Genomic DNA, 27,466 nt, shown 5'->3' with positions numbered 1-27,466 from the left:
AACATGTTTGTCTTCCAGAGATTTGAAACTGGGACGGAGGTTCACCTTCCAGCAGGACAATGACCCTAAGCATACTCAATCCAATTGAGAATCTGTGGTATGACTTAAAGATTGCTGTACACCAGCGGAACCCATCCAATTTGAGCTGGAGCAGTTTTGCCTTGAAGAATGGGCAAAAATCCTAGTGGCTAGATGTGCCAAACTTATAGAGACATACCCCAAGAGACTTGCAGCTGTAATTGCTGCAAAAGGTGTCTCTACAAAGTATTGACTTTGGGGGGGGGTGAATAGTTACGCACGCCCAAGTTCAGTTTTTATGTCTTATTTCTTGTTTGTTTCTCAATAAAAATATTTTGCATCTTCAAAGTGGTAGGCATGTTGTGTAAATCAAACGATACAAACCTCCAAAAAAAGAAAAAAAGAGGCAAATAATAGGAAAAATGCCAAGGGGGGTGAATACTTTCGCAAGCGAATGTATCCTATTTTTCCCAAACTGTGTCTTTCAACATATGTCAGGTAGACAGAGTGGGGTCTGAAATTATTGACACCTTTGTTAAAGAGAAGCAAAAACGTCTGTGTAAATTATTCAAATACTGAGCTATATTGCATGGAACATTTATTTGGGAAATTATATTTTATACTAATACAATTATTCAGATTTTTTTTATTTTTTTAACAAGTCATATTTGTTTTTTTATTGCCTTGGATTGAATTAGGACATATCATGATGTAAATAAATGTCTCAAGTTTTTTTATATACAGTATATATTTTTTGGGGCGGGACTGCAATTTGCATGACTTCTATAGAATCACCCATATACAGCACTTAGTGGGAATAGAGGCAGACATTAAAATGGCACTATAAGCCTAGATCAGATTGGTGTGGCATCATGTAAGAAATGCCATGTTAACTTTTTTCTTTGGGAAGTGCCTCAGGTTTCTTGTAAACTCCAGAGCAGTTTCGGAAACAGGTGGCCCGCGGGCCAAAACCAGCCTAAGAGTGATTTATTTTGGCCTCCAATGTAATAAATTAAAATAAAAACATTTTCGTTTTTGGTAAAAAAAGACAGGAATTCAGCAACAACAAAAAATGATTTAGGACATATGTTCCCAAGTATACCGACAAATAAAAAAAGAGATACAGTGGGGCAAAAAAGTATTTAGTCAGCCACCAATTGTGCAAGTTCTCCCACTTAAAAAGATGAGAGGCCTGTAATTTTCATCATAGGTACACTTCAACTATGACAGACAAAATGAGAAAAGAAAATCCAGAAAATCACATTATAGGATTTTTAATGAATTTATTTGCAAATTATGGTGGAAAATAAGTATTTGGTCAATAACAAAAGTTTATCTCAATACTTTGTTATATACCCTTTGTTGGCAATGACAGAGGTCAAACGTTTTCTGTAAGTCCTCACAAGGTTTTCACACACTGTTGCTGGTATTTTGGCCCATTCCTCCATGCAGATCTCCTCTAGAGCAGTGATGTTTTGGGGCTGTTGCTGGGCAACACGGACTTTCAACTCCCTCCAAAGATTTTCTATGGGGTTGAGATCTGGAGACTGGCTAGGCCACTCCAGGACCTTGAAATGCTTCTTACGAAGCCACTCCTTCGTTGCCCGGGTGGTGTGTTTGGGATCATTGTCATGCTGAAAGACCCAGCCACGTTTCATCTTCAATGCCCTTGCTGATGGAAGGAGGTTTTCACTCAAAATCTCACGATACATGGCCCCATTCATTCTTTCCTTTACACGGATCAGTCGTCCTGGTCCCTTTGCAGAAAAACAGCCCCAAAGCATGATGTTTACACCCCCATGCTTCACAGTAGGTATGGTGTTCTTTGGATGCAACTCAGCATTCTTTGTCCTCCAAACACGACGAGTTGAGTTTTTACCAAAAAGTTCTATTTTGGTTTCATCTGACCATATGACATTCTCCCAATCTTCTTCTGGATCATCCAAATGCTCTCTAGCAAACTTCAGACGGGCCTGGACATGTACTGGCTTAAGCAGGGGGACACGTCTGGCACTGCAGGATTTGAGTCCCTGGCGGCGTAGTGTGTTACTGATGGTAGGCTTTGTTACTTTTGGTCCCAGCTCTCTGCAGGTCATTCACTAGGTCCCCCCGTGTGGTTCTGGGATTTTTGCTCACCGTTCTTGTGATCATTTTGACCCCACGGGGTGAGATCTTGCGTGGAGCCCCAGATCGAGGGAGATTATCAGTGGTCTTGTATGTCTTCCATTTCCTAATAATTGCTCCCACAGTTGATTTCTTCAAACCAAGCTGCTTACCTATTGCAGATTCAGTCTTCCCAGCCTGGTGCAGGTCTACAATGTTGTTTCTGGTGTCCTTTGACAGCTCTTTGGTCTTGGCCATAGTGGAGTTTGGAGTGTGACTGTTTGAGGTTGTGGACAGGTGTCTTTTATATTGATAACAAGTTCAAACAGGTGCCATTAATACAGGTAACAAGTGGAGGACAGAGGAGCCTCTTAAAGAAGAAGTTACAGGTCTGTGAGAGCCAGAAATCTTGCTTGTTTGTAGGTGACCAAATACTTATTTTCCACCATAATTTGCAAATAAATTCATTAAAAATCCTACAATGTGATTTTCTGGATTTGTTTTCCTCATTTTGTCTGTCATAGTTGAAGTGTACCTATGATGAAAATTACAGGCCTCTCTCATCTTTTTAAGTGGGAGAACTTGCACAATTGGTGGCTGACTAAATACTTTTTTGCCCCACTGTATGTGATCGAGATCCACAGATGACGCAATCTCTATTGCACTACATCCACCTGGACAAAACGAATACCTACAGAATGTAAGAATGCTGTTCATTGACTACAGCTCAGCATTCAACACCATAGTCCCCTCCAAGCTCCTCACCAAGCTCAGGACCCTGGCACTGAACTTCTCCCTCTGCAGCTGGATCCTGGACTTACTGACGGGCCACCCGCAGGCAGTGAGGGTATAGGAAACAACACATCTGCCACACTGATCATCAACATGGATGCCACTCAGAGGTGTGTGCTTAGTCCCCTCCTGTACACCCTGTTCACCCACGACAGCGTGGCCGCGTACGACTCCAAAACCATCAACAAGTTTGCGGATGACACAACGGTGGTAGGACTGATCACCAATGACGATGAGGCAGCCTATAGGGGGGTGGTCAGACCTGGCAGTGTGGTGCCAGGACAACAACCTCTCCCTCAATGTCAGCAAGACAAAGGAGCAGATTGTGGACTACAGGATATGGAGGGGCAAGCATGCCTCCATCCACATCGATAGGCTGTAGTGGAGCGGGCCGAGAGGTTCAAGTTCCTCGGTGTCAACATGACTAAGGAATTAACATGGTCCACACACCGACACAGTTGTAAAGAGGGCACAACAGTGTCTCATTCCTCAGGAGGCTGAAATTTTTTGACATGGGCCGTCAGATCGTCAAAAAATTCTACAGCTGCACGATTGAGAGCATCTTGACTGGCTGCATCACGGCTTGGTATGACAAGTGTAAGGCACCTGACCGCAAGGCGCTACAGAGGGTGAGTACGGCCCAGTACATCACTGGGCCGAGCTCCCTGCCATCCAGGACCTCGAAACCAGGCTGCGTCAGAGGAAGGCCCTAACGTTTTTCAAAGACTCCAGCCACCCAAGCCATAGACTGTTCTCTCTGCTATCGCATGGCAAGAAGTACCAGTGCGCCAAGTCTGGAATCAACAGGACCCTGAAGAGCTTCTACTCCCAAGCCATAAGACTGCTAAACAAGACTGCTAAATAGATAATCAAATGGCTACCCGGACTACCTGCACTGACCATTTTTTTTCACTAACTCTCCTGCACAGACTATGCACAAACACCGAACTATGCACACACACTGGACTATGCACACACACCGGACTATACCCACACACACAAACATACTTACACTGACACCCTAACAAACACACACCACACACACATGTTCACACTCACCACATACTGTATGCTGCTGCTACTGTCGCTTATCTATCCTGTTGCCTAGTCACTCAGCCTGATCTCATAGACTAGATGTTACATAGTAAATGGAATTAGTAGGATATGTTACGTTTGGTATTGTAACGGCTGTCGTCCTCTTCTTCCTCTGAAGAGGTGTAACAAGGATCGGACCAAGACGCAGAGTGGTAAGTGTCCATGTTTTAATATAATCCACTGAACACGACAAAAAATACGAAATAACAAAGTAACCTAACCGAAACAGTCCCGTGTGGCATGAACACAGACACAGGAAACAAACACCCACAAACCAACAGTGAAAACAGGCAACCTAAATATGGTTCCCAATCAGAGACAATGCAAAACACCTGTCTCTGATTGAGAACCATATCAGACCAACTGACAAACCTAAACATAGAAACACATAACATAGACTGCCCACCCCAACTCACGCCCTGACCAAACTAACTAAAGACAAAACAAAGGAAAATAAAGGTCCGAACGTGACAGGTATGGTTACATAAGACAGGAGGTTACTTAAGGCTAACACAAAAGTAGGGTAGATGGGTTGGTGTATAATGTAAATGTCTAGCAACCCAAAGGTTGCATGTTTGAATCTCATCACGGACGACTTTAGCTAATTAGCAACTTTGCAACTATTTACAACTTTTTAGCTACTTTGCAACTACTTAATATGTTAGCTAATCCTAACCGTAACACTTTAACCTAACTCCTAATCCTAACCTTAACCCCTAACCCCTAGCCTAGCTAATGTTAACCACCTAGCCAACATTAGCATTTTCCACCTAAACTCAGCAAAAAAAGAAACGGCCCTTTTTCAGGACCCTGTCTTTCAAAGATAATTCGTAAAAATCTAAATAACTTCACAGATCTTCATTGTAAAGGGTTTAAATACTGTTTCCCATGCTTGTTTAATGAACCATAAACAATGAATGAACATGCACCTGTGGAACGGTCGTTAAGACACTAACAGCTTACAGACAGTAGGCAATTAAGGTCACACTTATGAAAACTTAGGAGACTAAAGAGGCCTTTCTACTGACTCTGAAAACACCAAAAGAAAGACATTCCTTAATAGGATGTCGGTGGGCGGAGCTGGGAGGGTCGTCAGCGAAATGGGCCCAGGTGTGTTCCGGGATAAATACACCTTTTCCACATTCATTGAGGAGACTCTCTCCATGCAGACACACTGTTTGATTTTGGTTGTGGCATTTTTGTGGCTTGCTTTGGCATCTTGCAACACTCCTCATTATCACATCTATACACGCAACCACTCACTGACACTACTGATTACTGACTACACACACCATTGTTTATTTGTATATATGTTACCTCAGTTAATAAATATATTTTTGTTATTCCTTATCTCCACGTCTCCCTTTTTGTTAAGCTGGTTCGTGACACATATGAGATGTAACATGGAGTGTCCTGGCTTTACATTTACTATGTTATGTCTACTCCTGAGTCTAGGTTGCAGCAGTCACTTTGCCACTACCTCAATTAGCATTCGTACCCTTGCACATCGACTCAGTACTTGTACTCCCTGTATAGCTGTCACGTTCCTGACCTGTTTTCTGTTTATTTTGTATGTGTTAGTCGGTCAGGGTGTGAGTTTGGGTGGGCAGTCTATGTTATGTGTTTCTATGTTGGTTAATGGGTGACCTGATATGGTTCTCAATTAGAGGCAGGTGGTTTACGTTTCCTCTGATTGAGAGCCATATTAAGGTAGGTGGTTTCACATTGTTTGTTGTGGGTGGTTGTCTCCTGTGTCTGTGTATGTCGCACCACACGGGACTGTTTCGTTTGTCGTTCGTATATGTAGTCTGTTCCTGTTCGTGCGTTCTTCGTGTCATGTAAGTTCGTTTGTTCAGGTCTGTTGACTGCGTTTGTTATTTTGTAAATTCTCAAGTGTTGTTTCGTGTTCGTCTATCATTTAAATAAATTCATTATGTCAAATTACTACGCTGCAAATTGGTCCTCCGATCCTTCTCGCCTCTCCTCGTCCGAGGAGGAGGAATATGACGACTACCGTTACAGAACCACCCACCAAACCCGGACCAAGCAGCGGGACCACGAACAGTGGTCCACGAAACAGGAATCCTGGACATGGGATGAAGTATTGGAGGGAAAAGGACACTGGGCTCACATTGGGGAATATCGCCGCGCTCGTGAGGAGATGGAGGCAGCGAGAGCCCAAGAGCGGTGGAATGAGGAGGCAGCAAGGAGACGTGGCTGGAAGCCCGTGAAGAAACCCCAAAAATGTCTTGGGGGGAGGCTAAGAGGTAGTGGGCAGAGGGCAGGTAGGAGACCTGCGCCCACTTCCCAGGCGAACCGTGGAGAGCGGGAGTACGGGCAGACACCGTGTTACGCAGTAGAGCGCACGGTGTCTCCTGTACGTGTTCATAGCCCGGTGCGGGTTATTCCACCTCCCCGCACTGGTAGGGCTAGATTGGGCATTGGGCCAGGTGTCATGAAGCCGGCTCAACGCGTCTGGTCTCCAGTGCGTCTCCTCGGGCCGGCATACATGGCACCAGCCTTATGCATGGTGTCCCCGGTTCGCCTTCATAGCCCGGTGCGGGTTATTCCACCTCCCCGCACTGGTCGGGCGACGGGGAGTATTCAACCAGGTAAGGTTGGGCAGGCTCAATGCTCAAGGGAGCCAGTACGCCTGCACGGTCCGGTATTTCCGGCGCCACCTCCCCGCCCCAGCCCAGTACCACCAGTGCCTACACCACGCACCAGGCTTCCAGTGCGTTTCCAGAGCCCTGTTCCTCCTCCACGCACTCTCCCTATGGTGCGTGTCTCCAGCCCAGTGCCTCCAGTTCCGGCACCACGCACCAAGCCACCTGTGCGTCTCCAGAGCCCTGTACACACTGTTCCTTCTCCCCGTACTTGTCCTGATGTGCGTGCCCTCAGCCCAGTGCCTCCAGTTCCGGCACCACGCACCAGGCCTACAGTGCGCCTCATCCGGCCAGAGCTGCCCGTCTGCCCAGTGCCACCTGAGCCATCCGTCTGCCCAGTGCCATCTGAGCCATCCGTCTGCCCAGTGCCATCTGAGCCATCCGTCTACCCAGCGCCATCTGAGCCATCCGTCTACCCAGCGCCATCTGAGCCATCCGTCTACCCAGCGCCATCTGAGCCATCCGTCTGTCCCGAGCCATTAGAGCCGCCCGTCTGTCCCGAGCCGTCTGAGCCGTTCATCAGTCAGGAGCCGCTAGAGCCATTCGTCAGTCAGGATCTGCCAGAGCCGCCAACCAGACAGGATCTGCCAGAGCCGCCAACCAGACAGGATCTGCCAGAGCCGCCAACCAGACAGGATCTGCCAGAGCCGCCAACCAGACAGGATCTGCCAGAGCCGCCAACCAGACAGGATCTGCCAGAGCCGCCAACCAGACAGGATCTGCCAGAGCCGCCAACCAGACAGGATCTGCCAGAGCCGCCAGTGAGCCAGGATCTGCCAGAGACGTCAGCGAGCCATGAGCAGCCAGAGCCGTCAGCGAGCCATGAGCAGCCAGAGCCGTCAGCGAGCCATGAGCAGCCAGAGCCGTCAGCGAGCCATGAGCAGCCAGAGCCGTCAGCGAGCCATGAGCAGCCAGAGCCGTCAGCGAGCCATGAGCAGCCAGAGCCGTCAGCGAGCCATGAGCAGCCAGAACCGTCAGCGAGCCATGATCAGCCAGAGCCGTCAGCGAGCCATGATCAGCCAGAGCCGTCAGCGAGCCATGATCAGCCAGAGCCGTCAGCGAGCCATGATCAGCCAGAGCCGTCAGCCAGCCAGGATCCGCCAGAGCCAGCCAGCCAGGATCCGCCAGAGCCAGCCAGCCAGGATCCGCCCCTCAGTCCGGAGCTGCAGTCCTTCAGTCCGGAGCTGCCGTCCCCCAGTCCGGAGCTGCCGTCCCTCAGTCCGGAGCTGCCGTCCCTCAGTCCGGAGCTGCCGTCCCTCAGTCCGGAGCTGCCCCTAGTCCCGGTGCTGCCCCTTATCCCGGTGCTGCCCCTTATCCCGGTGCTGCCCTTTATCCCGGTGCTGCCCCTTGTCCCGGTGCTGCCCCTTGTCCCGGTGCTGCCCCTTGTCCCGGTGCTGCCCCTTATCTCGATGTTACCCTTTAAATTAAGTGGGTGTAATAGGAGGGTGGTCATTCGGAGGGGGAGACTTAAGCTGGGATTGACTATGGTGGGGTGGGGACCTCGCCCAGAGCCTGAGCCACCACCGTGGTCAGATGCCCACCCAGACCCTCCCCTAGACTTTTGGTGGTGCGTTCGGAGTACGCACCTTGGGGGGGGGGGGGTTATGTCACATTCCTGACCTGTTTTCTGTTTATTTTGTATGTGTTAGTCGGTCAGGGCGTGAGTTTGGGTGGGCAGTCTATGTTATGTGTTTCTATGTTGGTTAATGGGTGACCTGATATGGTTCTCAATTAGAGGCAGGTGGTTTACGTTTCCTCTGATTGAGAGCCATATTAAGGTAGGTGGTTTCACATTGTTTGTTGTGGGTGGTTGTCTCCTGTGTCTGTGTATGTCGCACCACACGGGACTGTTTCGTTTGTCGTTCGTATATGTAGTCTGTTCCTGTTCGTGCGTTCTTCGTGTCATGTAAGTTCGTTTGTTCAGGTCTGTGTTCGTCTATCATTTAAATAAATTCATTATGTCAAATTACTACGCTGCAAATTGGTCCTCCGATCCTTCTCGCCTCTCCTCGTCCGAGGAGGAGGAATATGACGACTACCGTTACAATAGCCATGTTATTTATACTCGTTATTGTTATTCCTTATTCACTGTGTATTTATTCCTCATGTCACTACAATTTTTTTTGTATCTTTATCTTTAACTCTGCATTGTTGGAAAAAGACCAGGAAAGTAGCCAAAGCATTTCACTGTTAGTCTACACCTGTTGCTTACCAATGTGACTGATAGCCAAAAATGTGATTTGTGTTTCAATGTAATCAAGTTGTAAAATTATTGTTATTTTCAAATACAATCTCTGTTTTGGCCTAAGTTGTGGTCAATTTGCAGTGTACAAATTATTATGTTCTGCACCTCTGCTATCTGCTCCAACAAACATCGGTCCACAGCTGAATCTAGTTGCCTACCACACCGCTCACGTTACGTGCAATGTTAATATCCCATGATATCCCATGACAACAGTGTTTTTATTCCATGATATCCCATGAAAACAGGATGCAGGACAGGGAGAGTACTGTAAACATTCATATCAAGCTAGCTAGCGAAATGTCAATGAATGTTTCATGTGTTTCGACCTGTCCCCAAATTAATATAGTTGGTTCAGAGTTTGTTTTGATATTTAAACCTACGTGTCTTGGATCACGTCTGGTGTGGATGTACAAAATCAACATGCGCATGTCTAGACAGCATGTACCCCTGCTCGAGAGTCTGCGCGGAATGGGCCAAACCACCACATCAAAGCCAACAGTTGCAGCACTGCCGTAGCGTTCAGCCTGGGCGGTTCCTGTTCACTCACCTCAGGTGAACTCACTGTTTGCATTCACAACACTCCCATTCCACTGAACCAGACGGAGCAGTGCTGCACATTATTATCATTTGTATTTGAGGATGAACATTGAGTATTTGTCCCTAATGGGCACTCTAAATTTGACAGCGCAAATCCTTTTTATTTGTATTGGATGTCGAGGGATTGTGGTAATGAATGTGTGCACTGTGTAAGGTCATTCAAGCACACCTCAAATGAGGCAGACACCCCATCTCCTAAGCTGCTCTTTGCAAACCTAGTGGGGCTTACAGCTCATGTGCAGGCCAGAGCTGAGGCTCAGACAAGGCCCAGAGTAGGACCCCGCGGATATGCCTGGAGAGTGAAAGGTTCTCACTGTTTGTGTGGCTGTCGAAAGGCCTGACAGGCAGCTACTACTAGAGGATAGACAGGATATACATTTAGGGAACAATTACTTATTTGACTGTTGTTTATTGATGTTCTATAGTATGAAATGTACAGGATAGCCCTACATCTGACAGCAAAGTGCTCTTTTACACACCAACTAGAATGTATTTTTTTTCCAACCATTCCCATGAGAACACAGTGAAAACTTTTGAAGCTTTGTACTAAATATCCAAATATCCTTCCTCACAACACAGCCAAACTCCCTAAAAATACAAACATTCAGGAGGACACATTGAAGAAGTATGCAACAATGAAGAACAAACTGAGGATTTCTAGCACAAACACGGAAACTTAGGTCCGAGTGGCAACTCCAAAGCCACTCCCAAGCCCTTTCATTCAGGAACATTCAAAAAGGCATAATGAGGCGGGTAGAGTCACTTTGAAGCATAAATAAATCATTTGAGGATAAACCAGAAAGACTGTCTATTCAGGAAACAACCACATATACTGTAGAGCGTGTTACTTCAGGAATTCTCATTGTTCAAGATAACAATTAGCCATGTCCTTCCTACCATCTATTTTTAAACCCCTTTGAGGAAATCCAGACTGAATAACACTGAGATGACTCCCTCACCCAGCAGAGAGGAACGTTTTTAGTCCTGATTTTTGTCAATATAGTATTTAGTCACAGGTGAATTTATAGTGTTTATGTTTTTCAGCTGGCCAAGCAAGCATGCAAAGCTGTTAGATTCTTAATATTCCATCTTTGCTCTCACAAAGCCACAAAGCCACACACACATGACATGGTCATAGGCGGAAATCCCAGGGGGGACGGGGGGGACACGACCCCCCCATCCTGGGAAAAATATGATTTGTCCCCCCCAATCTATCACTGTAAACATAACTATGTAATTTCAATAATATTAATAATACGCAATGAAAGCACTTGTGTTGATTATAGACACTTAATAGCGCGTTTTTAAGTTTCAAAAGATTGCGACCCCCCCGCCCTTTGCCCACAATGGTTTGATCCACTGACAGTTTTTTAGCTGGCAAGGTAAGAGAGGGTTTGTATTTACTGTCCGAAAGGCACTCAATGCACGTAATTAACGTGAGGTTAATCCAGTCAATCGCACCATAGCGATGTTTTATGTTGGCAGGATTCACACACACTATAGCTGAATTTGCAGAGCTAGCGCGCAAACTAAAGCAAACATTAACTATCAAGCTAGCTAGTACCTATTCCAATGATGTGGCGTCGTCAAAGATTGAATCTTTGCTATCGTCAGTTTATTCCAAGATCAGCATGCAGCTGTAGTGCTTCAAAGTCCCTGTGATAAGGTTAGCGATAAACTGAAGTCCAAACTGAACACTATATTTAATGGTCTCATTTCAAAAGCTAAATTGTCGCTAGTGAACTTTTTTAAATTTAATTTTACCTTTATTTAACCAGGTAGCAAAGATTATAGCAAACACCACAGAAACGGAATTTGTGCTCGCTAGTTTTACAAATTCAGCTATTGTTGGAAGCCAGCCAATATGAAACAAACTATATTAAAAGTACAAAAGGTTGCAGTATATGTTGTGTAAATATGTGTGTGTGCTGCTAATCGAGCACTTCAGCAAAGGCAAGGCTGTGCTGGGCCTCACACTTGCCTCTGCTGTTCTTGGAGAGCTTGAATGTCTAAACATTTCACTGCAGAAGAAAACTCAGACTGTCTCTGGTATGCAGGCTGCAGTCGAGTGTGTGCGGTCATCTCTTAGGGGCAAGAGAAATGACGAAAGCTACCTTGCACTGTATGAGAAAGCAACAACATTGATTGACTCCATTGAATCCATTGAGTCACACTCAAGACAATTTGCTGGCAAAGCAGTGGATCACTATAGGGCAGCATTCTTTTAAGTGTTGGATGGTGTAGAGGTTCAGTTTGGCAACCGTTTTGACCAGGACAGTCTAAACGTCCTGCAAAAGTTGGAAAGAGCGCTTCTCACGGGGGAGTTGGATGAGTCTCTAGATCAGTACCCAGAGGTGAACATAGATTCTCTTTCAGTGCAGATCCCTCTCTTTCACAACAAATACCCCTGTAGCAGCAGTGGAGAGGCAGCAGAGGTCCTCAGGAGGCTTCCAGTGGAGGTGCAGGGGTTGGTTGACCAAGTTGAGGTGCTGATCAGAATTTTGTTTGTGGTGCCAGTGTCTTCATGTGAGGCTGAGAGGAGTTTCAATGCACTCCGCAGGTTAAAGACTTGGCTACAGGCTAGCATGGGCCAAGAGAGACTGAACGGCGTAGTTGTCTGTAATGTACATAAAGACAGGCTGGACAGTCTCAAGAGGGAAAATATCTGCCAGCAATTTGTTGGATCCATTGAAACCCGCAAACATATGTTCGGTTCTTTTGTTCAGTAGTGTGTATAGCAGTGGTTCTCAACCTTTTTGGGTACTGGAACCCCTGCATATTTTGAGGCAAGGCAGGCAAGGTTTTGAGTGGTCCTCAGGGACCTCCACTCTATATTATATGTAAACTTACTGGAAACCCAATTAGTCCATGGACCCCTGTTTGAGAACCCCTGGTGTAATTGGAATTTGTTCTTTTGTTTAGTAGTTTTCAGTTTTTAGTACATGACAGTACACTTACAAATTATTTATTTCCTGTTATTTTATTTAAAATTGCATACTTTGTGCGACATACTTGTCCATAGCTGCTGTTTGAAGAGTTGAGACACTGAAGGATATTTTGTTTGATTATTTGACTTTTTCATTGAAGTAGTTATTTTGCTTTTAGAACTGTACTTATTTTAAGCTTTTTGTTATTGTAAAGCTATTGTAGTAGACTCAGGCCAGTGGCAGATATTTAATGACTATATAAATGTATCAGAAAAAGTCTAATTAAAAGGTCAATTCAATCCGGAGACCAACTTTGTGATGGTTCTCAATGGAGATTCTTTTAGATGTGATCGCACCATGTTCATTGTATTTATGAAAACTACACCCATACAGTGTACAGTACCATTGTCACCTACTGGCCTTTCTTGATATTGCTGTTTGTAAGTACGAATACCTGCATACATACTGGACTGGTAAGGAGCACTGCTATAACTATTATTAGTAGTAGTATTATAATGATTTAAACATTTGAACAAGTTGGGACAACCCTTCTTTTAACTACTGTACCTATCAATTATCCAGTAGTAGTGATTATGGTTCCTCAATATACATTTAACATATTACAACGTAGGCTATGTGTTACAGCACTACTTTTGATGTCCCCCTCAGGAATTGCTCTTGAGAAAATTTAATGTAATTGTCCCCTCCAAGGTTGATATCAGATTTTCGCCCCTGGACATGGTCTTTGTCCTTCGTTGCTTTCCTTCCTTTTTTTGCTTTCTAAAAGGTAATTCTTATTTTGATCTTTTGAATGTCTTTTGCAAAACTGCAACATTGTATTGGTTGGATTCATAAAGTAGTACCATAGTTAAAACGAGTCCAGTTTTTACTTGCTTTAAGTGGACTCCAGTGCGAGTTTCATGGATGACAGTATATGGATGTTGACCTTACAGTATGTTGTCTTTTTTTTCAGTAACGCATTTTTGCAGTGAATCTATCATTTAATGAAAGATTCATTTTGAGAATTATAACTCACTGGGCCCAACAAGCCATGCCCTCTATGTCAGTATGACCAAGATAAAATCTGTGGTCAGAAGCTGTTTGTAACATATTGGCTCCCCCTTGTGGACCAACACACAAGTCCAAGGTCCTTAACCAAAGTATGAACAGCAACAGACAGACATTTTTTTTATCTGATCAAACCAAAGACATGTTGCTCAAATTAACATTAACAGTTTTTATTCCTATTAAAAGTAACCAATTTCCATGTAACTTTTGCCATACAGGAATAATAGTCACATCTGGATACATTATTTAATAGACAGTAACCTCTGAGTTCTTCTGGACTGGGTATAGCGTAGTGTAATAGTCTAGTGAAGTAGTATCTATTTGTCCTTTGGTAACCTCTCAGACTGTCCCCCCACTGTCCATCCCCTAACACTGGCATTTCAAACACTTTGCGTCCTGCCAGAAGACCTCACACCTAGCTGACTAAACTCAACTCCACGGTGAAGGAAGTTTCTGATGAACTCCACCAACAACGTTGAGTAGAGACCAGGCTTTGTGGAATTCAGGTCCGACTACATCGATTCGACCAAGGTTAATACTTTAAAAAATAATAATATATGAAACGCCTACCTTGTACCTATGTTTGTCCTCTGTAGTTGCATGCCTATCTTTGTTTGCTGAAATCAATACTTTTTCAATCACCAACTCTTTGCTCGTTTCTGTTTCTTGAAAATGGCAACTCAGCGAGAATGTGCATGTGCCTAGGTCTCCAAATGCTCATTGTCCAATCAAATCACACAATCTAAGCCTACGTCATCTGAGATTCAGTTGGCACATGCAGATTTGTCATTTTCGGGAGTCTTTGAAGAATTGACCATGTGTGAATCGATATAGTCAGAGTTGAATTCCACAAAGCCTGATCTTTGCTCAACTTCGTTGGTGTGGTTCAGCAGAAACATTGTTCACCATGGAGTTGAGTTTAGTCAGATACCTCACACCCAGCTTTCACAAAGCTCCCAGCCAACACAGTGCCACCTCTAGCTAAGCTGTCTTTACAGCCAAAGCCAAAAGGGGGCATCTTTTACAGGCGCGATGATTGATCGTTTGTCATGTACTGTGTAGTGGTAGCCCTCAGCTGCCATGCAACTTCAAACCTTAGTGTCGTGAAATATTATAATGTTGTGATGTTACTCAGACTGTTGTTCATTTTCTTGATAGAATGCAGAGCCCTGTCATGTCCATAATCATCATTACTTATGGTCATCATCAAAATGACATTCATCATCATCCAGTTTGGTAGCTAACAACATTGCATTTGAAAATAAAGGAGAGCCGCACACTCTAGGAGCTCAGATGCAAAAACGTAATATCCAACGTTTGACAGCCAAGCTGTCTTCATCAGGGTATAATCACAAACACTGCGGGATGACTCGTTTATATAGTGTCAAAAGACACACAGGTGTCTGTAATCATGGCCAAGTGTGGCCTAATATCATTGGTTAATTCTCAAATATAAAAATGGCATACAAAGAACAGCATACAAAAAAACAAATGGATAGCATATGATCATAGATTCATTTTAGACTACACAAGCTTACAAACAATTACAATGGCAAAGTCACAATAATCACAATAATCACATCCAGTTTGGTAGCTAACAACATTGCATTAACATGTTGTTACATATAATTTAGTAATTGCGTTGTAATAGCATAGTGATGGAGTTCAGCAGTTTTGATACATTAATGGAATAAGATATTAAGTTTATAGGTCTATTTCTATAAGGACTAACTTGTAAATGCTGTATATTTACAGGCTCTATGACATGGCCATGTAGCTGGACATTCAGTAGCAACCTTGACCCTCCATGCCAGACAAGATTACTGTCTGCAACACATTGCCAGGTGAGAGCAGGAGCTTACTCTGGGGTAACCTGCAGAGCCAAAATAGATATGCTATGAGGACAGCACTGCCCTCTGTGATATGTGACCCATTTTAGTTTGATTGGTGATGTACAGTGACCAACAGACATGTCAAACTGACTGGCACGGTCAGAGTGGAATTCTGACTAGCAGAGCTCACAGTGAGTTCAGCCCAATTGTTTTTACACGCCCATGTCAACTTATGTTACAGTTGTAACCTATACTAACCAGTCAAATATGTCTGGTATGTACTATACATACAGCACATTATTTCTGCTTTCATACCAAACAATTATCTTATCACAGGAATGCAAGCCTTGTCCCTCATCATTGACTCTCTCCTATCAACACAGTGTAGGGCTGTACTTTGTTTCCGGATTCTTACACTACCACAGAAATATTGTTTAATGAATTTCTCCAGCTTTTCTTTTGTCACACTGATCTATTTGACACTCATTCAATAAAGCATGCATCACTCATGCGTCACCCTTTAGCTACTGCACTATAATACAAGGGAGTGCAAAATCGAAGTTGAAAGATATTCACTTTAAAGTAACAAGTTCCATTAAACTAACCAGTTCATAAAATCTATCTACCCTATATTGGAATATAAGTAGCCTACATTGACAAAAGTATAAGTATAAATGGCCTACCGTTGCACAATGAAATAAGGAGGCGCTTACCTCAGTAACATATGGCCCCTTCATCAAGGCTGTTTTCTCGGTGGAGATGATCTGCATCTGTTTAACCCCATTAATAACAGTCATCCTCAAGTCTCTGTTACCATAACAATAAATACAACAGAAAGACCATCTGTTATAGGAGAATACAGAAACAGTTCTGAATATATGATCCTGGTGGGAAAAGAGAGACAAAGAGAGGAAAAAGAAAGTTAGCGAATGTCAGTCAGTCCCAGCCTTCCACAGATGACTCACTTATCTACAAGAGTCCCTCTTTCTCTCCTCTCTTCTCATCACCTGACTCACTAATGCTATGAAGCTGTTAGCTTTTCAGGGAGACCATCAGCCCATCATGGGGTTTCAGCCATTTTCACTATATACAAGGCCATTCAGTGAACCTGTGCCAGTAAGTATCTCAGGTTTATTAATTGAATTAACAACTAGGCCACCTCTCAAATCTGTGAGAGCAGACTGAAGATAGTGTGCCCCAGAGATGGTATTTTAAGACTTCATAGCTCATCTCTGATGCACACTATCTTCAGCCATTTTTATCACATTTTGTTTGTATTATGTTGATTTTTATTTCTGCTTTTGTTTGGTTATGTGTTCCATGTAGATTTAATGTAATCATTGTAGAGATAGGGTACCACATCCTGATTAATGCAGCTTATTTTTCCACCAGCAGGTGGCTGTATTATTTTGATTAGAGAGACGGTGTGATCCTTGCTGCAGCTCATTCCATATGCAATGAGTCCATTCTCTAAGAACTCCTCACATCTGGCCAACAACAGTACCACAACACAGAATCTGTTAATTTTTTTAATGTTTTATTATTATAACATGTTATTCTAACTCTTCTACTCACAAAAGTATATATAAATACATCCATTTCAGTTTAGTTTCAGATCTAGGACTACCTATATACGGGTAGCAGTTGTTGTTCAGGGTTAACTGCCTCGCTCAAGGGCAGAACAGCAGATTTCTTTCACCTTGCCGGCTCAGGGTTTCGAACCAGAGACCTTTCGGTTACTGGCCCAACGCTCTTAACCGCTAGGCTACACGCCACTGAGGGAGCCATCATTAATATTTCATTATGATTCTCATGAATAATACACACTCCATTATTGTTCATGATATGGTGTAAACATGAGCTTTGAGACTCACTCTAGTCAGCCAGAATGGTGTATTGAACACACCTCATCATGGTTCATTTGAGATACCGTATTCTATTGCATTATCCTGCTGCCTGACTTTTCAGCTCATAATAACGGGTCTTTTGGGAATAACCAAGTTACTGGAACGTCCCGTCTATGAAGGTTCTGGGAGCTGGGTATCAAGGGGGCTATGAAAGAGCAGATAATTAACTCATGGTCCAACCAAATAAGTCATATTCTGATAAATTATTCAGCATTTGCAAGCCAATGAATACACTTCCTCCTCATGTTACAGGAAACACAAGAGGGGCTCCCTGAAACATGAGCAACTCATCTAGTCTATGTCCATATTATTATCATAGGTCAACATTTTGCCTCAGCCCCATGATTCAAAGTTGATGGATAAGGCTTTGATTCATTTTTAAGAAAGGTAGAAAATTACATCTTTAGAACATTTTAGATTTTTGAGAAATAGCCTGTCTGTCCCTTGGAGATGTAACACACATACACAATGATCATGTACAATAGTTGCTGTTCTGAAGCTGACTATAATACATGTTACTTTTACATTTAAGTCATTTAGCAGACGCTCTTATCCAGAGCGACTTACAAATTGGAAAGTTCATACATATTCATCCTGGTCCCCCAGTGGGGAATGAACCCACAACCCTGGCGTTGCAAGCGCCATGCTCTACCAACTGAGCCACACGGGACCGTGTGGTAGCTTGCATGAGGGAGGGTGATGAATAGAAAATGAGATTCAGAAATGTTGTTTGGGTTAATGAGAGAAAAATTATGGAAAATCTGGCAACTGTTCAAGCTCACTGAGGCTTCAAATAGGTGTCTGATGGTACACAGCCCCCTGAGGTCAAGGATAAGGTTCTATGCCACACATGCCCCATAATGAGGTTTCCCAAAATAAATGACATTTTATGGCCACATATGGACTATTACATCTGTGACCAATCAACATTGCCCCAGAGCCACAAAGCCTAGTGCATTTTTTTCATGCACTGTATTTATGATAGCCCTGACATTTGAATACATTTGCATGCATTGCAGCCCCTACCCTCTGACATATAACATGGGGTTGCAACCCTTCCCCCACCCCTGAATTCTACCTTGGGCGAGAATTGCCATAATTTAGTGGAAGACAATAGCAGTTCGCATGTAATTGTGGTTTTATATGATCATTTTGAAAATGCCAATTTTGACATTATTTTTTCAGAATTGATGCTGACCTCATTAGAGGAGATATTTAACAATGCAACATTATTTTATTTTTTGCTCTCCCTTTCTTTTTGATCATACGGTATTTTCAAACACTGCGCTGTCTACATAGCTACCAATATAAAGGCATGAGCCAATAAAAGCCTGACAAGGGTTAAATCCCTATGTGTTGCTATGGAGACCATGACAGGTTCCGTAGTGCCGATTTGACAGGCGCATGGAAGGGTACCGGAGGGACCGGGTCTGAAAGGGAAGGGGGAGTGCCAAAGAGGTACACGTTCTGTCCATTGGGTGAATACATGTCACATGTTCTATTTCGGAACGCTAATGCATAGATTTTTTTCCTCACACCCCTGCTCCTCCACTCGCGCTGGTTTATTCCAAGTGTATCGTATTCAACAATATCCAGTAATGGTGTAGCTAGAATAGCAGGAAAGAAGCACGAGAGTATTTCCAAGCAGGGAAGTACAAGGATTTCGTGGAAGGTATGGCAACAACATTTTATTTCGTTATGAAAGGCCGTTCTTGGCCTCGGTCTTCTAGTTGTACTTCTGCGGTCAATGACCGTGTTTGTCTGAGCATGTGCATGCTAGTCGGGAGGGACCTTTTTTTGAGCTGACAGCAACCTTCCGTGTCTGACTGACAGAGCTGGCTGGCTAACATTAGTAGCTACTAGCTAGCTAGACAAGAGGAACTTCAGTGCATGCGTGCAAAAAAACAGGAACACACATCAGTTAGAAGGCCTACACGGAACTATTTTGTGGATTAGATTAAACAAGGAATTGGTTTTAAAAAACAGATGCAAGGATCAGTTAGCTGGTGCTCAGCTCTTGCATGCACCTTTGCATGGGCTGCACATCTACGAACACAGCGCTCCCTCCCTGGACACTTTTGGAGGGGATAGGTTGGTGCCTTTTGAGACCGTGTCCCTTGAGTCACGAACCCAAGGTCGTGAGGGGGAAGGGTTGGTTATTTTGACAAGTGCAGCATGTCTGAACTAGAGGCCTTAGTTTTGGACCCGTTGCGAAATGGACCTGGGGCTTTCCCATCCCGACCCCATATGCATAAATGTATATTTTTTTAATATAGAGACCCGTTCCCGAACGGACCCAATGACAACCAGACCTGGTCAGACCCGTTTCCATCCGAGTGAAGGAAGCAGCAGAAAAGTCAATTTTGAAGATGGTTTATTAACTGGAGTTGTAAAGCATGAGGTAGAGCGAGGTGACGCTCTTAGCGGGGGCTGTGCGTAGGCTACTGTGAGTGTGAGCAAGTGACACTGGGAGGAGAGAGGGAGCGAGGGCAACAAACCAAGCCAACTTGCGCCATAGTAGACTAATAGCTGCCATAGCTAGGTTATGTATCAGCCAATATGATTAACATTACTACTGGTCTTGCCTGCATGAAACCGGGAGAAGCTAGTTAAGCTAGCTAGCTAGGCTAATTGAAGCTGCATGCACATTCTCGTCCTACAGTTACAAACCACATCTCCATTCAGAATATAAAGTAGCAGCCTACCTTTTGGCTCTTGGTCATTGTTGCCTACCCTTCTTTAATTAACTGATTAGATATCTTCTAACTTTTGCCCCACACGGAGGCTCTATGACTGTAGCCTATTGCCGCTTTGGTAACTTATGATTGACCAACAACAAGCAGCAGCATAAATTATACTCTTTCTTTCTTGCAGAAGTCATGTTCGGATCTGTATTAGTCCTTCCGGACAAGTCAGTTAAAATTACACATTCCCGTGACGGGTGACAATCAGATCTGACCCGTGACATTTATTTCAAATTCTGGATCCAGACCCCTATGGGTCCTGGATCGGGTCTTGAGTGTTCGGGTACAGGTGGATCCATGTAGACCTCTAGTCTGAATGTTCATTGTAGTAACAGGCTAGTTATGGCTCTTTCAGTGACCCAAATGAGACCAACAAGATAGGCTACATGACTACCCCACAACTCCGTACAATGTGTATGTTTGTGTATGTGCATATTACATACTGTGCCTTCAGAAAGCATTCATACCCCTTGACTTATTCCACTTTTTTTTACAGCCTGAAATCAAAATGGACAAAATATTTTTTCTCAACCATTAACACACTATATTTGCATCTTATACATTTTTTTTTTACAATTCTTCCAGCTCTGTCATGTTGCTTGTGATCATTGCTAGACAGCCATTTTCAAGTCTTGCCATATATTTTCTAGACGATTTTAAGTCAAAACTAACTAGTCCACTGAGGGAAGTTAAATGTCTTGGTAAGCAACTCCAGTGTATATTTGGCCTTGTGTTTTAAGTAATTGTCCTGCAGAAAGGTTCATTTTTCTCCCAATGTCTGTTGGAAAGCAGACTGAAACAGTTTTTCCTCAACAGTTTTTCCTCTAGGATTTTGCCTGTGCTTAGCTCTATTCTGATTATTTTTATCATAAATAACTCCCTAGTCCTGGACAAGCATACCCATAACATGATGCAGCTACTGCTATGCTTGAAAATATGAAGTGGTACTCATTGATGTGTTGTGTTTGATTTTCCCCGAACGTAACACTTTGTATTCAGGACCTAACGTTAATTTCTTTATTTTCATTTTGTGCCATATTGTAAACAGGTGCATTTTATTTTTTTCTGTACAGGCTTCCTTTTCACTTTGTCATTTAGGTTAGTATTGTGGAGTAACTACAATTTTGTTGATCCATCCTCAGCTTTCTCTTATCACAGCCATTACACTCTGTAACTGTTTTTAAAGTCACCATTGGCCTCATGGTGAAATCCCTGTGCGGTATCCTTCCTCTCCGGCAAATGAGTGAGGAAGGATACCTGTATTTTTGTAGGGACTGAATCTAGGCCTATTCATACACCATCCAAAGTGTAATCAATAACCTCCTTGGTCTTTGTGTTTAAAATTCACTACTCAACTGAGGGACCTTTACAGATAATTGTATGTGTGGGGTACAGAGATGAGGTAGCCGTGAGAAAATTATTTTAAACACTACTATTGCACACAGTCCATGCAATTTGTGACTTGTTAATCAATTTTTTACTCCTGAACTTATTGAGGCTTGCCATAACAAAGGGGTTGAATACTTATTGCCTCAAGACATTTCAGCTTTTCATTTTTTATTCATTTGTAAACATATCGAAAAACATAATTCCACTTTGACGTTATGGGTTATTGTGTGTATGCCAGTGACAAAATATTTAATTCATTTAAAATTCAGGCTGTAAATACTTTCTGAAGGCACTATACCAATAGTCACTATGTTAGCTGTCAAACTGGAGAAAAGTATGTTCTATTACCCAGAATTTCCTCAAGGCTTTTGAGGTTAATTGTACTGGGACTCTCTTTTATTGCTCAGTATGACTGAAAATTATTATGGATAGAGTATCTCCCCTTGGACCCCAGGTCACAGTGCTCTGGGAGAATCATTCGGAGTAGTGTGTTCAAATAGTACATTCTCAATTTACAGTCATACCCATCATAGTGTGTGTTAGTGGCAGGTTGGCATTTATTGAGATGACTCATACTGGAAGCAGCTCTGCAGTGGTCACTAGCTGGCACAGACACAAAGTCAAAATCAGATTTGAACCTTATCCCTAACCTTAACCACACGCCTAACCTTAAATTAAGACCAAAAAGCACATTTTTGTTTCTATTAATTTTTACGATATAACCAATTTAGCATTTGCAGCTTGCTCATCCAGTGGAAACTGCTCAGTTCTGCCTCAAGGGCAAGACTCGTGACAAAAAAACTTGTGTGTGATTCTCAACACACTCATATTACCCAACCTAATCAGCTGTTCAGATTTCAGAATATATGACCACAACATGCTATTGGCCAAGGCACTGATTCAATTGCATTCAAGGCTTCTGAAAGACTTTTGAAACATGCAAATCTATGGTATTGGATTAAAGTAGAATTATTTTATGGTTTAGATCCTAATCTGTAAATAAGCAGGAGGGGGCACTGACCTTGCCCCTTGGCTTGCCCCTGGCCCACCCATAATGCCTCATCAAATATTTGTATTTATTTACCTCCTTATGGAGAGCTAATCCTTTCCCACAGAGATCATCATTTTGGGGCGGCAGGTAGCCTAGTGGTTGGGCCAGTAACTGAAAGGTTGCTGGATCGAATCCCCGAGCTGACAAGGTAAAAATCTGTCGTTCTGCCCCTGAACAAGGCAGTTAACCCATTGTTCCCCAGTAGGCCGTCATTGTAAATAAGAATTTGTTCTTAACTGACTTGCCTAGTTAAATAAAGTACAAAATAAAATCCCCCACAGGGAAGAGACCTGGTCATGGGGGATTGGTTTCTGCAGACTTTAGCTGTATGAACCCAGCATCCCAGGCCCCTTGTCTTCTACCAGGGAATACCAATTAAGCCTGGCCCTCTACTGCATCCCAGGGAAAGTGGGATAATTAAAGACTGTTGCTGTCATGGCAGTCTGGGCCCCTTTGTGGATGGACGCTTGGCGTTAGTTTGAACCAGGAGTGTCAGTGAGTGTCTGCTGGCTTGTAACTGAAAAGTAATCTTTTTTCATCGATGACTAAACAAGATTAGTTGCCAATTTCACTTTATTGACTGAAACTAGAGTTAGTTCAAAGTAAGCAGTGAGACAGTTCATGTCTAAGGGCAGGCTAGCCTGTATTTATCATTATGACACTGAGGTGTCACAGCACATTGTGTCCCAGCGCAAACATTTCTTAAAACATTGAGAATGGTACCAGAGCAGAACATCCAGCCAAGGGTTTTGGAAGACCTTGCCAGACCCTGACTATCATGACAAAACAAGGGCATAGCAGACCAGTCACCCAGCTGCATCGAAGATAGTTTACTGGTAAGGAGCCAAGTCAGTCAACATCTGGTTTTGCCAGTCTTGTCAGGTCCTCCCAGGGGCAGGCTGGCTCACAGCTGGCATGCTAAATGTCTTCTGATGAGGCCAGGGCTTTCAATACTCTGTGCTCACTACCAGTGATCATGCCTGACCTATTTCTACCTTTGTAGGGGAATGGTTCTTTTGAGATTGAGTCATAGAATAGTGTCTGGGTTGACGCATATTACTAATCTGCGGCTTTGGGAGTGCTGTTTGATACAGGTATTTATAGAGTGGATTAAGTGAGGAATGTTCGGTATGGGATGAGATATTGTGGTTTTATTATTTAGATTTACAGGGGAGTCAGCAGGATTTTAACACGTAACAATTAGGCTAAAGGCATCAGCATGTTTCAGTTCGGGAACAAGTGTGCTCTCATACTCCCTTTAAAAGACCTTCGCTTGAAGTACCGCAATAGTATGGGTTGTTTGTTTTGAGACGCCTTAGTCAGTATACACTTCCTCAAAATAGTCGGAATTAATCTAAGATAACTCAAGAAATATGTTTATTAATTTGGATGTTTTTGCCCGGGGACCTTAGTCGTGCAATAGATGTTTGGTGCAGTATTTCACAATTAAAAATGTGCATGAAAACAAGACATCTCTCGTTGAATGACACCAAACACTTTGTTGAAATTTCCTTACTGTTGACCAATCACTGACGAAAGGACATAGACTTCGACTCCGGACTTTGGCTTGCCTTCAGAAAAAATGTGTGCCCGAAAAAACCCTCACCAAAGTCAAAAATGAACAAAAATGTCATCATAATAATTCCAAAACCTCTTCCGAATTGTTTTGTTTGGAAAGCATGCAGACGCCTTAAGTGGCATTCTAAATTACGATGTAGAGAAGAACAGAGTGAGCAGGCAGGTCCCTTGGGGTACATCTGGTATGGGTGTTGTAGTATGCACCACACTTCCTTAGGGAATGGGCCACGTGTGGCGGAGTGTCAACACTCACACACATACGCACAAGACACCGCTGCCACGCATCCAGTACACACACCTGGAAGGGGGCCAGACTCTCTTTGTACTACTCAGCTGTGTAAGAAAAGTCTATCAGAGGCAGACGGCTCAATTACACCCCAGTCCTATCGGGCCTCTGGATCAAGGGAGACTTTCTCGCTCTCGTTACACACTCCAACAAATGTAGTACACTGACTGTCATTTTGGACAGTACTCATTGACCATTCTACAACCTCAAGGGATGGCATACATTTGATTTCCATGGAGTGAACAAAATCGACAGCATGAACTTAAATTGTAAGTTAATAGCATTCTCACAAATCAATTTCATACTTCAGAGTCTCTTAAGAGCCACAAGATGGCATTTCAACATTTAATCACTACAAAATTCTACATTCTGTGATCAATTTGAAATTGAACTAAATTAATTCATAATGATCAATAAGAATTCAGTCGATGACCCATGGATTCTATGAGATGCCACCAAAGGTTTTATAAAAAAGAATGTCACTGCATTTGCGTCTGGGTTGAATAAATCACAATGAAAGAAGATATTTGAAATGTTAACTGTTTTCAGCTCACTTTTCAGACCAGGTAGCTGTTACTTTTTCCAAAGTCAAGACATAACTTTATAATTTATTGATAAAACCAAGCAGAATTTGCCATCCATTGGGTTAGATTCAACCATTACTTCCATGGTAATCGTCTGCCATTTACTGGCCAACAAGCTATGCAGTAATGATTGATTAGCTGATATAGCAACTATTGAATCAGTAATTCCCCTGTTTCAATCGGAACCCAAATGAATCAATCAAAGATTCTCCCGCTTCTTCAATGAACTGTAAACCTCTGATTTGTAAATCCACATCAAGCCAGACAAAGTCCTTTCTAAAATAATTAAGAACCACTTATCTCAGAGGAAGCCACCTCGCTGGGAGCCCAAATCCCTCTCAATGAACTCAAAAGGGCATTGGATACCATGAATAAAGGCAAATCACCTGGCTGGGACGGTATTCCTCCTGAGGTCTATTTAACATTTTGGAATCCGTTATGTTCACTATTGCTCAAAATTATTAATACAGCCATCCACAAAGGTTAATTTGTGAGCGATGTGAATACAGCAATAATTTAGCTTTTATTTTTTTTAAAGGTAAGGATGCCACCGAGTGTTATCACCATCACCCCACTATCTTTGATGAGCACACATTAAACTGTTTTCCAAAATGTTCTCCCGTCTAGAGACTTTCTTACCCAAATTGATCCACGAGGTTCAAAGCGGGTTTGTTAAAAAGCGTTCATCCTCAGATAACCTCAGACTATTACATATCTTAGAAGCTTCATCAGAAACAACAGCTCCTTAGGCTGTATTATCTCTCAATGCAGAAAAAGCTTTTGATTAACTAGTATGGTCATATCACTGGTCTGTCTTGAAAGACATGGGAATTGAGTTTAAAATCTACTGATCACTTCATCTCATTATACATAGACAATATTTTACTATATCCAGACAATGTATCTCAATTGCTCCCAAAAACATCGAAGATCGTAGATATATTTCAGCTTCATCTCAAGTTATAAAATGAATCTAACCAAATCAGCCGTACTGCCTCAAGACCCCGATGGAGGGGGGTCATTTTTCCCATTTTAAATATTTGGGAGTAAATATATTTCCTCCTTTTAGATGAAACCATTGCCAGAAACCTTTTAACAGAAGCTCAAATCAGTCCAATCTGACCTCCGTAGATGGAATAATATCCCAGTTTCTTTAACTGGTACAAATATCGGCAAAATGAATATATTGCCACGGCTACGTTTCTGTAGTTCAATGCTTCCCATTGTTCCCCCTTCTGGCTATTGGGATGAAATTCATAGTTCTGTTTCAAAATATTCTGTCTGGACAATCGGCAGACTAAGTTAAAATAATTGTATTTAACATTCGTGACAGACGGGATGTATGTTTTTGTCAATGGAAAAAAGTGTGCCGATGCTTTCAAAGCAAGGGATAGCCTCAGCACGTCGGGGCTAGCTAATAGGTAGAGAGCATGTTGTAGTTCTCTCATACTATACTGAACAAAAATATAAACGTAACATGCAAAGATTTCAAAGATTTCTGTGAGTTACAGTTCATATAAGGAAATCAGTCAATAGAAATACATTCATTAGGCCCTAATCTATGGATTAGAGGTCGGCCGGTTCTGATTTTTCAACACCGATACAGATTGGGGGACCAAAAAAAGCAGATGCCGATTAATCGGCTTATTTATTTATAATAATGACAATTACAACAATACTGAATGAACACTTATTTTAACTTAATATAATACATCAATAAAATCAATTTAGCCTCAAATAAATAATGAAACCTGTTCAATTTTGTTTAAATAATGCAAAAACAAAGTGTTGGAGAAGAAAGCAAAAGTGCAATATGTGCCATGTAAAAAAAGCTAACGTTTAAGTTCCTTGCCCAGAACATGAGAACATATGAAAGCTGGTGGTTCCTTTTAACATAAGTCTTAAATATTCCCAGGTAAGAAGTTTTAGGTTGTAGTTATTATAGGACTATTTCTCTCAATACCACTTGTATTTCATATACCTTTGACTATTGGATGTTCTTATAGGCACTTTAGTTTTGCCAGTGTAACAGTATAGCTTCCGTCCCTCTCCTCGCCCCTACCTGGGCTCGAACCAGGGGCACATGGACAACAGCCACCCTCGAAGCATTGTTACCCATCGCTCCACAAAAGCCGCGGCCCTTGCAGAGCAAGGGGAACAACTACTTCAAGGTCTCAGAGCGAGTGACGTCAACGATTAAAACGCTATTAGCGCGCACCCCGCTAACTAGTTAGCCATTTCACATCGGTTACACCAGCCTAATCTCGGGAGTTGATATGCTTGAAGTCATAAACAGCTCAATGCTTGAAGCACAGCGAAGAGCTGCTGGCAAACGCACGAAAGTGCTGTTTGAATGAATGCTTACGAGCATGCTGCTGCCTACCACCGCTCAGTCAGACTGCTCTACCAAATATCAAATCATATACTTAATTATAACTTAATAACACACATTTGGCCACGAGATCATTGTTAGATATTTTGGAGGATGAATATTCTGCAGTACCCTAGATACAGGAACTGTGAAAGGAATTGATTCATGCCAAAGCTGTCCCACAGAAGAAGAAAAAAAACTTGTATGCCTTCT

General features: G+C 42.9%; 2 protein-coding genes across 4 annotated transcripts in view; one reads left to right on the top strand and one right to left on the bottom strand.

Annotated features, from left to right (window-relative positions):
• LOC139535670 (solute carrier family 2, facilitated glucose transporter member 1-like) overlaps window positions 1–14,164 on the bottom strand; it is a 60,679-nt gene extending 46,515 nt beyond the window's left edge. The window contains exon 1 of the mRNA XM_071335342.1: window positions 14,082–14,164. The gene's annotated coding sequence lies outside the window, so the exon portion shown is untranslated. The remainder of the gene's footprint in view (window positions 1–14,081) is intronic.
• A 4,596-nt stretch (window positions 14,165–18,760) lies between these two features.
• LOC139535661 (polyhomeotic-like protein 2) overlaps window positions 18,761–27,466 on the top strand; it is a 44,853-nt gene continuing 36,147 nt past the window's right edge. For 2 of the 3 annotated variants that reach the window (XM_071335306.1, XM_071335305.1), the window contains exon 1: window positions 18,762–18,922. The gene's annotated coding sequence lies outside the window, so the exon portion shown is untranslated. Of the gene's footprint in view, window positions 18,923–27,466 lie in introns of all 3 variants that reach the window. The other variant, XM_071335304.1, reaches the window with a different exon arrangement.

Source organism: Salvelinus alpinus, chromosome 12, assembly GCF_045679555.1.
Source record: "Salvelinus alpinus chromosome 12, SLU_Salpinus.1, whole genome shotgun sequence".
NCBI lineage: Eukaryota > Metazoa > Chordata > Actinopteri > Salmoniformes > Salmonidae > Salvelinus > Salvelinus alpinus.
Note: the sequence above shows the minus strand (reverse complement) of the source record. Positions and strands in the feature narration are given on the sequence as shown.